Source organism: Castor canadensis, chromosome 10 (genome assembly GCF_047511655.1).
Source record: "Castor canadensis chromosome 10, mCasCan1.hap1v2, whole genome shotgun sequence".
NCBI classification, from domain to species: Eukaryota; Metazoa; Chordata; class Mammalia; order Rodentia; family Castoridae; genus Castor; species Castor canadensis.
The window spans coordinates 53434776-53446880 of NC_133395.1; the positions used below are offsets into that span (position 1 = coordinate 53434776).

Below are 12105 nucleotides of genomic sequence, written 5' to 3' on the forward strand. Positions count from 1 at the left end.
GAAAGCATGGTAAATGCAAGGGGCAGAACGAGATCAAAGTGGCATGAAGCAGAAAGTAGAAAGAGCATGGTTAGGTAAGGGTGGGAAGAATGGAACACAGAGACCACACAAGGAACTGCAGAGCCAGTGATACTTTAAGTGGTTTCAAATAGATGGTTGAACTTATGAAATTTTCCCTTGGAGAGAATTTTTCTGACTGCTGAACAAAGAACTTATCTAAGGATGCCATAGTTAATATGCATTGATTTTTAAGGAGGATTTGAAGGACTCTGAGCAAGAAATGATCATTTTTGACCCTTACAGCTTTTTTCAGTACAACTCTTTCAGTGATGGAAATCTTACCTTTGTTGTCTAATATAGTGGTCATTAACTACATGCACCTATTCAGCACTTCAATGTAGTGAGTGCAAGAGAGGAACTGAATTTGAACTTACTTAATATTAATTATTTCAAATTTGCCTTTGAAAAGCAAAGATTTGAATCTAAATCACATAGTTTCTAAACCCTATTCTCTTTCTTTCTTTTTCCATTTCTTTCCTTTTTTTCTTTTTCTTTTCTTTTTGTTCTTCTGTAAGAACTCAAAATGTGCTGGGCAATGTCAAAGAAAGGGAGGGAGAGGGTGAAAGGAGAAGGTTGAATTGAGGGTGAATATGATCAAAGTACTTTATATGCATCTATGAAAATAGAATAATGAATACCTATCAAAATTACTTTGTGAAGGGAGAAAGTGGGTAAGAAAGTAATGGGAGGGAGGTGAATTTGATCAAAGTATATTCTATGTATGGACATATCACAAGGAACCCCATCATGCAATTAATATATGCTACCAAAATTATTTTAATTAAAGTAATAAGAAAAATCTTTACATGGAAGAAATTTGAACTTTCCTTATCTCTGATTGGTAGCTCAACCTTAGGATATACATAAATTATGGCTTTTCTTGGGAAAGTTTGGTTTTACACTACTTATTCCAGCATAATATTAATATTATCACTCACACATTCCTAGTTTGGATGATAAGCTTTATGGTGATCCTAGAAAACTTCCACTAAAGATACTAGATTTTTTTAAATAGATGTAGTTACAAAAATAAGTAATATAAGATGACATACACTGTCCAATTTCTTGGTTAAAGTTTTCACTAGAAAGTTTTAAAACATTGAAGAAAATTTAAGTGCAGAATTAATTATATTTATTAAATGATAAACTGTAGCATTGTATGAAGTCAATGACTATTAAAACTCTTTGAGTGGTTAAGTTTTGTCAGGTTCTCTTTAGTGATGTCAGTTAAGTGTCTTTCATTAATACTTATTTGCCTCCCTTTTCCTGTAAATAACTTATTAACCACCCACTACTTCTTCTCTGACTGATTAAATGGTATAAATGTTGAGAAAAACAACATGAATGACATAAATGCCAAGAATCATTTGAAATGTGAAAATATATTTAATGCAGAGGTTCTGTTTACAACTCCTACGAGCATACTTAAGAAAGCATGTAGTTAAATAACATCAATAATTAAGACTGATAGAAAACCTTTATTTTGAAAATTCTTACTCTGTAGTCTTTTCATCAGAAGTTTCACATAGGAAATGTGATAAATCAAATGAATAAACAAAAGGGCAATGTACGTCTCCAGGAATTTATCTAAGAAAGTTATCTTTGCTAGAGCCAAAGATGATCTGAAAATTGAGATAATTCATAGCTTTAGAGTGGGAATATATCGATCATTATAGAAAATAATAAAATAAAAGATACAAAGCTATGACTCGGTTTCCAACTGTGGACTTCTTTGTATTCTCCATTCAACAATTCATCCTGCATAGTGAACATAGTTGACATTTTTCACAGTGATGGAAATTATTCAGTGAAGTTCTTTTGTTCTTTCCTGTCCAAATGTATTGTTCCTAAGACAAAGTTGAATTCAGCAGTTATAAAAGAGTTTCATTCTCATTAGACATGATGCTTGAAGAAGTCTGCATTAGCACATAAAACAATTAGTTAGTTACACTTGGTCCTAAATTAGAATGATGGAGCAAACAGCAAAAAACAAGAGCAATAAACAGACAGTTAAATTAATGGATATGACTCAGGGGGGTTTATCTACTCATGAATCAAATGATGGGACTATGGGAGAAAGGCTTCAGTCTAATGAGGGACACTTTCCAGAATGAAAGTTCTTTTCCAACAGTATTCTGATATGTAAATCTCCTTCAAATTTTTTGCAACCCCACACATGCACAAACTACTTTTTGAGTCAAAGGATTCATTTTGTATATTTTCATAGAGTTTTGCAAAACCAAAGAAGAATAGAGCAGACTCTACAAATACAGATTAATGAAAAACATTCAAATCTGACATGCTGTATGAAGACAGAGAAAGTGTGAATTCTCTGTTCTGATTCAAGATTTTGTACAAATGAGTGTGAATTGTAGATGAATGTGAGGTGTGGAATAGAATCAGCACACGCTATGACTATAAATTATTTGTATTTGGTGTACATACTTAAGCTAATATTTCAGATGTTCAGAAATTACTTTAAGAGGCTTCTGTGCATGCAGAAAACTCTGAGCTTGGTGTTCAGGAATCTCTACCAAACTCCTTCAAACTCAGACCACAATTATTCTGCTATCCAACACCTGCTTCTGTTGGTTGTGTAGCTAAAGGACCTCTGTAGGTAGAGGTTTACTGAATTTCTTTTTTTTTTTAAGTGACCTAATTAAGCTTTATTGCTTAGTTAACTCTTTTTTGTAATACTACCACATTATAGTTGAATGGGGGGGATTGGGACATTTACATAAGTGCTTACAATATACTCTAATTAGATTCACCACTTTCTCTCTTATCTCCCTCCTCTCTTCTTAGAACAATTTCAACAAGTTTCATTGTTCTATTTTCATACGTGAATACAAGATACTTCCACCATATTCATCCTTTCTTACGCCCCCTCACCCTGCTGCCATCCCCAGACAGGACCTTCCTATCCTTCATTAAAAAAATATGTATTTGTTCATTTATGGTAGTCATGCAGGAGGTTTCATTGCAACATATTTTAGTGATGTCTAAGAATCTATGTGAATGTATGATACTGATAATTGACAATGATTTTTTTTCACTTAGAGTTTGTGATTTTTTAGTTTTGACTGTGTATGTCTTTTATGTTTGATGTCCAGGTCCCATTTGAAATGTGTCCATAAAGAATTCTGCTTATATCATTTCTGCTTTCTTCATAAAGATGTATTCTTCAGACATTCAGGATAAATAAGCAAAATTTCTTAAAGACTGAGTTCTAAGCTATGATCATTTCCATTTCAATGTGTGATATATTACCAGTGCACAAAGAAAGGTGAAGAAAGGGAGCAATCTAACATAAGACTTGGGAAAATTAATTTGCAGTAAAAGAAATACTGCTGAAAGTTAATAAATATACCTGTTATAGCTATCTTATGTAGAATAATTCAACAGAACATTAAAATAATCAGGATCATAACTTTTTGGTCACTGGATAATAGACTATAATAAGAGTACAGGTAAGTCAATTAAAAGCAGGAGCTATTTATTTTAAAGAAAAAGACACAAAAGTGTTATGAAGTTTCAAGGAAATGAGAGAACATAATTGAAGATTCAAATAAGGCTCTTCACTGATCCTAAAGTATTCGTAGAATTTTGACAGCTTAATATGAAGTAGGAGAGCATTTCATGTGAAGGGAATAGCATCTCAGAATTGGTGAAGTACATATAATATCATGTTGTCTGGTTGCATGAAAGCATGGAAATATATTACAGAAGAGATAGAATAAGAATTGCAAACTATGAATTCTATGCTTACATATATGGATTTATCTCGTAAATAGTAGGAATTTTTTCTCCTAATGTTTGACTTTGACCATAAATGTGCTTTGGAATGGTATTTTGCTAGTGACATGCACATGGACTAGAATAGACAGATAAAAAGATGAACTGGGTCTGATACTTAGCACTCCTCCCCCCAAGGGAAAAAAAAAAAACAGGTCACCTGGATTAGAGTTATGGCATCAGATCTTTGATAAGAGGTAAGAAGCTTCAAGTATACGATCACTTGCTAAACTCTGATGTGCCCTAATATTCCAGGACCTCAGTTTCACTAATAAATAATGGTATCTAAATACAGATTAATAGAAAGGATGTGATTATAATATGGGAAGGAAAGACATAGTGGGAAACAAATAATAGATTAAAACCCTGAAAGGGTTATTACTAAAAACAATAAGAGAACTCTCGGCTTTAGGAAGATGGAATACATTCTGCCAATGTCACAAACGCAATTCTATTCTAAATTCTAATAGTTAAAATTTTCCAATTTTATGTTGACTTATTGGTTTAAAAAAAATCCCCCTGATTTTGAAAGCAAAAACATGGTCTTTAAAAATATAATTATTTTTAGATATATTTGGGGTTGGAGAGAGTAACTGAATGAAGAATATTTGTCTAGTATGTGTGAGGCCCAGCACCAAAACGTTTCAAAAATTGAAAAATAAATATAACACTTTCTGCTATAATATAGTGAACAATAACATAAGTAGCAAATCTTATGTATTAGAAAATGGAAATTCTAATGAAAAGAAGAAAATTTTTTAGTTAACATTTAAAATAGTCAACTTCAAAAAAAATTATAATTACTGACATGTTAATAAAATATATCCCATAGTCTACAAAAACTAAATCTCATTTATTTTAAATTCCACTTTTTCCCCTATAAATAAACCTTTTTATCAGAAATGTAATTTTGTTAAAAATTTGATTTTGATTTTGTTTTGTGTTTTTACTAAATTAATTCTTTTATTTGACATTCACACAATTAGATTTATCTTTTGGAAACGGTATGTCAAACTAATCAACTAATTGCTCTCATTATTGTAATTGATGACACATTTCTGAAGTAGACAACTATTCAAAATTTCCAGCTCAGTGCAATCAGTGGTGATTTTTTTTGTGAACAGGACATTGTCATAATCCTTCCATTGAATTCTCACTACAACACACTTTGAGGGAGTATTCTCCTTTTGTAGGCAAAGAATTTGATGTTGAAATGTCAATTGCTGAAGATCGCTAAATACCTTGTATGGCCCAAAGGCTGCTCACTTTCTACCACTTATCAGATACTTCTTCACTGTCGCTGATGTCCAAAAGCTCTTACTCCAAGGTATTCTTCTGGATAGTACAGGATCACCAAGTAATGTCTGATTACTACACAAAAGACATTAACCAAAAAATAACTATATGCTTCTGCAGAGGGGAAAATGTGGGCAAGTCCAAATATTTTCTTAAAAAATACTCTCAATTTTGGCAATATAATCTGAGAGTCTGGAAACAATGGGGAATGGTGAGTATCAATCATTACTAGTTTTCAAAATCTTACCTTAACTGATAGAGTTTCCCCAAAGTGTCATTTACCATTTCCATTCTTCAGTTTCCTAAACAGGGTAAAAGAAAAGGGTTTAAGTAGTTGATGTCAGTGAATCAGTTCTCCATGCGTCTCTGAGCAAAGGTACTGACAATCTTTGTTCCTGACCATATTTCCCAATATGTTGGTGTAGCAAGCAGCATTGGAAGATAGGGATGATGTCACCCACTAGAACAGTGGTCAGCCATGCTTACTGCCCATCAATAGTTCTGGGTCTATATTTTTATGGTTTCATCCTGATAGCTCACCCTACTCTGCAAGCAGGCATCATATTGCCCTCTTCATATCACCCTGAGGGAACTGGTGCTTAGTGTACTGGCACAAGAAAACCCTAACATGGCTATTGTTATTGTGAGAAAGAAAATCCTTGATCCCTGACTTAGGAGCTTTGTTGTCTTCTGTCAGAATCCATGAAACAGTTGCTAGCTAGCTAGTTAGATTGAAAATAGAGTAAATTCTCAAACCCTTCAGAGTTCTTGATACTGATGTGCATGGGCTTCTTAAACTCTTACAAGGATGTATGTCCCTCATCCCTGAAATCTTAGAAACTTTACTGTTTAACCTCCATCTTCAACTCACATAAGCACCAGGCTAAATCCTGACCTTTGTTGGGGTAATTTAATTAGCTCTTTTCAGTAACTGTTTCATTGACCTTCTAAAAGCCCTGCTCAGGAAACACATGCTTCAGTTCTAACTAGGAATAGGCTAAGACCTTAGATAGCCTGAATAGCAAAAAACAACCTCCACTTTTGTAATTCAAAATCAAAATAATAGTAAAGAGCAAAAGAAATGTAAGGAAGTCCAATAAAATTCTGATTATATGTATGATGAACACAGTGCTGGTGTATTTCTTGTGATTGCAAATATTAAAATTTCATTTATCATTTTCCAAGCTTGTTTTTAGTCTGTCTACTTTTTAATTCTCTCCTATTTATAGAATATATTTTTATTTTGTGAGACACAAGAATTATACATTTTGGGGTTATTTTGTGAAGTTTCAACACAAGAATATATAAATGTAATCTTCAAATAAGTAAGCATATCTATCTCTTCAACCATTTTCCTTTCTTTGTGGGGCAACCATTTTAGATCATTTCTCCCACCTTTTTTGAAATATGAAATAGCTTACCATTATCTATAGTCACTCTATCAAGCAATAAAACACCGGAACTTATTTCTCCTATTTCCCTCTAATTTCTTAGTTATTGATTCACCTTTCCATCTCTCCCTTGGTCTTACCATCTCCAGCCTCTGTCAACCACTGCTCTACTTTCAACTTCTATGAGATCACTGTTTTTACATTCCACATAAGACTGAGATCATATGTTTATCTTTCTGTGCCTGGATAATTTAAATTTTTCCCTTTCACACATGATGATACAAATGGAAGAATTTTATCCTTTTTATGACTGCACAGTATTCTTGTGTACATATACCACATTTTCTTTATCTAGTCATCAGTCAATGGATGATGAATTCCTTGGCTATTGTGAACAATGCTACAATAAATGTGGGTTTGTAAATGTTTCTTTAACATAGAGATTTCATTTTCTTTGCATATATTCCTGTTAGTGAGATTGTTAGGTTATAACTAAACAGCAAAAACAAACAAACAAAAAACCTAATATGAGAAAATAATCAAATTAAGAATAGGAAATAGACAGATGTAGATGTCTCCCAAAAGAGGACATATGTCAAAAGGTATATAACAATCTACTAAATATCATAAATCACCAAAGAAATACAAATCAAAACCATAACAAGTTATTGTGTAACTCCAGTTGAAAAGTTATTACCAAAAAGACAGAAGGCCAGAAGTGCTGGTAAGGATTTGCAGAAAAGGGAGCCCTTCCACATTGTAAATTAGTACAATCATGGAAAGGAATATGGAGGTCCCAAAAATTAAAAATAATCTCTCCATTGAAAAATCCAGCTGCGCTTGTTCTAAACTTAACCCTTACATCTAAGCTGTATTTACTCTCTCTTGCTCAAATTTAATTTGTGCCTGAAACTCAGGTCCTTTTCTCTGTTCCACCTTGCTATAAAGTTGAGCTGTCTGTCTTTGTATGTATTTATTTGACACTGATGATTTGCCTGTCACTACCTATTTGAACCTCCTCCCATTGACAATCTTGATTCAGCCTCTCCAACCATCTCTGTGGTGTCTAAATAACTGTCTGACATGATGCACATTTCTCCAAGGCAATGTGATTCAAGGCCCATCTTTCTAAAGAAGGATCATGTTAGGAACCCCATTTTGGAAAGCAAACTCAGGCATATTCACTTACTGTTAGGTAAGGGTCGTTTGGTATTTATGTATTACCAGAGGCATATCAAATAATAAAAGGCATTTATGCAAAAACTTTTCAGGGGCTTTCAATACTCTACCATCAGTCAGTCAGGAGACAATCCTATAGTTATTATTATCATGCAACATAAAGTAAAAAAAAATAATTAAAGTTGAGGACATTTAGAAAATAACATTAAAGTTGAGGACATTCAAGGATTTCAGATAGATATAACATTCCTCAGTAAAAAGTGATGTGTGATGGAAAACAATGAGTTACCTTTTATTCAAAAATAGCTAATAAATATTTAAAATTTGTATTTAAAAGACAAATTCAAAATACATGAACTAAGTCAACTTAAATCACATATATATAAATATATATATTATCTAAATGAGAGCATAAAGAATGAATTAAAATCATATATATATTTATTTATTTATTTATTTATATAGCACAATCTGTTACTCAGTAGAACTTACCTTCCTTCTTCTTCTTCCTTGATTCTTTCTTTTCCTCATTCTTTCTTTCCTTTTTTTCTTACTCCTCTTCCTTTGTTTCCTTTTTATTTTCCCCTCATCCTGTTTCTCTTTTTATTCTCTTTATTGGAAGCTTTTCCTTTCTCTGTAAAGGTCAAAAGAATTGAAACATTTTCATAAACCTATAGATACACTTAACAAGGAAGATATTCTGCCCACTCTTATCCCTTAATCTCAGTGGGAAAATAGGCTTTCAATGAATGTATTTAGTGGGTAGCATTATAAAAACAGCTGAATTTTAGTTTTAATATGAGTTTCAACAACAAAAACAAAAGGTATGAAGTGCATTTCTCTGCTGAGTTAGTTTCAGGAGCCTATACTCATAATACTTGGCCCAAAGTGATTAGGTTCTCTAGGACATCTACTTGGAATGTAGCCTTTCCTCCTTTCATTGGTTTTGACTCCAGCAATCACCTTAGATTTGAAAGAACAGACAAGTACTTTACTTTGGGTTGTTCACTACAAGCCTTTTTAAAATACTGAAAAGCAGGATACACTTTTCCCTTCCTGAACAGTGAATGAGTCAAGCAGTTGGCACCCCTAACCCTTGCCTGAACAATATCTTTTCTGTCCTTGTAAGCCATGTAGATGAAGAAGTCATTGCCCTCATGACTGGCCAACTGAAGGTGCCAACATGTCTCCTTGTCTTTTTCTTTGATTATAACAAAAGTGGTCAAAGACTACTAGAAAGAAAAGGAAAAGATAGCTAGACTGCTTCCTCATGCTATCTTGATTTACTCAAGTGATCTGAATTATTTTATCATTATCATTATTACTTTGCCAGTTCCTGGCAGGTCTAGTCATATGGAATTTTGTCAATGAAGGAAGCATGTTGGTATCACACCTGTAAAATAATGAAGCATTTGGCCCACATGCCATCAGCAAATAAAGGAATTGGGTCTCTTGGGGAACTTTGTCAATGGGTGCTGCTGATCACCCACTGAAGGGAAGGCTAAGGAGTGAACATTCTCCACTGTACCTTCAGGGATCTTGGTTATAAGCTTCTGTGTACCGTTTGTATTTCTGGACATTTGCTTAAATTACCTCCTTGTAGCCTGAGGACACATGAAACACCTGTTTCTTTACACAATAGGTTCTGGCATCTTTACAGCAGAGAACTTTTCAGGCCTCGTATGGGCTGAGTAAACCCATAACTTTGGTTCCATGGAAGGAAAGCACAGCTTCTCTGTCACGCAACAAGACAAACTTAGTGAGGACCACCATCTGTGACTTTTAGATAGAGACAGAGGCTATGCAGAAAAGAGGACAGCATGGTCATCCCTGAGCCTTCCCTTCAGTGGGTGATCAGCAGCACCCATTGACAAAGTTCCCCAAGAGACACAGTTCTTTTATTTGCTGGTGGCATGTGGGCCAAAATGCTTCATTATTTTACAAGTGTGATACCAACATGTCTCCTTCATTGGCAAAATTCCATCTGCTCATTTTTTGGTTAAAACATTTCCTATATTCTCTGTTGAAAATCTCTTAAAATAGCTGACACAAAATATTTGAGATGATGCTGCCCCTATTCTGCTTCATTACTTGTGTGACCTTAAACAAGTCAAGAAGCCATTGGGACCTTAATGTACTCTCTCAAATTTGTATAAAAGTAGCAACCTCAAGTACTTATGAGTCACTTCTAAAAATGAGATTAAGATTTGGGTACATAATACCAGCCCACATTAAACTCACTGCAGAGGGGACTCACTGAAGGGGACAGAAATTCTGCCACTTCATTAGATTGCACTCTTCCAAATGCTATTAGTGCCACGATATGCATTTCCTAAATCAAGTTAATTATATTCTTGCCAAGTTAACTGCACTAAAACTCTCCACTCCACCCATGCCTCTCCATTGCCCATTGCAGTCATCAACTCACCTCTTCTACTAACCCAAGCATTCCTAACTGCTCTCCCTGCTTGTGTTCTACCACAGAGAGACCCTGACTTAAAATGCAGTCCATACTGTCTATCACTCACCTCCCTAAAATCCTTCCAGTTTCCCATTTCCTTTAAAGTGAAGTTCAAATTTCCTTACCATGGCTTAAGTCTGTTTATGATTGGAACTCTGCTGCCCTCTCCAGTCCTGTCCAAATCCTCCCTGATCAAAGACCATGTGTATCAGCACATAAACAGGGAGGGTTGTTCCAAATATAAGGAAGAGCACTGGCAAACTTCAGAAATGTACTACAAGTCAGTGTGCTTGCAGATCAATTAGCAATGCCTCTGGAATGACTAGAGAGCATGGATGAAGAGACAGAGAGAAAGAAGAGGAGACCAGAAATCTTAGTCCAGAGCATTGGATTGAAAGTCTTGGATTGTCTCTGTAAGGAGTACCTATTTCCCTGCTGGCTGCCCAGAATCTTCAACCCATGTTTTTCTAAGAGAATATTGAGATTAAAACAGCATTTTACAATGCTAATTCTAGTGGCTTCAAAGCATACATATACCAGGAAAAAGTTTGGATCTACAAGAGTAATAGTTTAATAAAACTCTATGTACAAATAAATCAGTGACAGTAGAAATGGAGAGACTGTCCACTGAAAAACTAGGAAATTAGGAGGGATTCATCAACCATGACATCAAGGTACAATTTTGTAAACTTAATGCTTATGAAAGTGACTAGCAGGATTTACAGAGATCACAGTAGAACTTTTTTAAAACATTCTGAAAACTGTAAACACCATACTATAAAGATATCATCATCATTATTATCAAGCAGCTCTCTGTTAATACCCCTTTGCATCTGAAGCTTGAATTGTGGGCTATTTCTTATACTTGAAAGAAACTACATTCCAACTATCCCAGATGGATATTACCTATCCTACTTTAAGATCCTCTTGGTATGAAAAAACATAAAGAACCCAAGAAAGCCCTCTTTCCTAGCAACTATATGTCCTTCCAGATTTTTTGTCCATGGCACCATCCCCTTGATATGTTATAGAGTCCTTTTCGACAATTTTTAAAGGGACTTATGACACTCTGGTATAACAGAATCTCAACTCTTAGAGCTCTTTAAAATTCAAATGTAGGCAAAAAACCATGTCTGGTGTTTGATCACAAAAGTTATAAAGATGTAAAGAGAGAAAGGTCCATTCTAGCATTTCAATAATACCTGTTTTCACAGTAAATCTGAGTTGGCTTTCATCAGCTACACTTTAGTCTGGCCTGATATCTCCAAAAGTGCAAGTGGTCTGACTGCTTCACACAAGCACAAAGTCTTTGTAGAAATTTCCCTAGCATACACATACTAAGGACCACAATTTTTCTGTCTCTGTCTCATTTTATTTGTTCTTTCTCTATCTCTCTATTCCCCTCTCACTCCTCCCTCCCTTTTTTCTATGTCTGCTTTCCTCTCTTCTGCAAGCACACATGCATATATATGAACACAAATTTTCTTTAACTATTAGATTACTTTCATTTTAGACAGGTCAAATACTTCAATTAATACAGTGTTGTTTATGCTAAAATATCTTAATCATTGTGAAGACACTCAGTTGTAATGGATTTGTTCAATCAATATTTAGATACTGCACATTTTGAGGGGAATAATTGGGAAATGCAAACTCACCTAGAAGAATAACAGCATATCTTTGTTCCTTCCTGCAAGGATGAAATGCCAAATAGCACAAGGGAACATGCTTTGAATTGTGTAAAAAGCACCTACTATGTATCCTTCAGATTGATTATCCTCAAACCTCTATTTCAATTGTATCTAATTTTTTTACTGGCATAAAAAATGGAACACCTTTTTATTTAAGTATTTTTAAAGAAAGCGTTTTAAATTTAGAAAAAAATTAGTCTTTCCTTATCTATCACTATCATGCTTTCATGGT

At 34.3% G+C, this 12105-nt stretch overlaps 1 long non-coding RNA gene across 1 annotated transcript; it reads right to left on the reverse strand.

The window, feature by feature from the left end:
- Positions 1–1322: 1322 nt before the first annotated feature.
- Positions 1323–8350, reverse strand: LOC141411596 (uncharacterized). The gene is made up of 3 exons (XR_012436436.1): positions 8214–8350; positions 5399–5453; positions 1323–1907 (listed from the first exon to the last, which is right to left on the reverse strand). It is a non-coding gene; the product is annotated as an uncharacterized lncRNA (long non-coding RNA).
- Positions 8351–12105: the final 3755 nt, after the last annotated feature.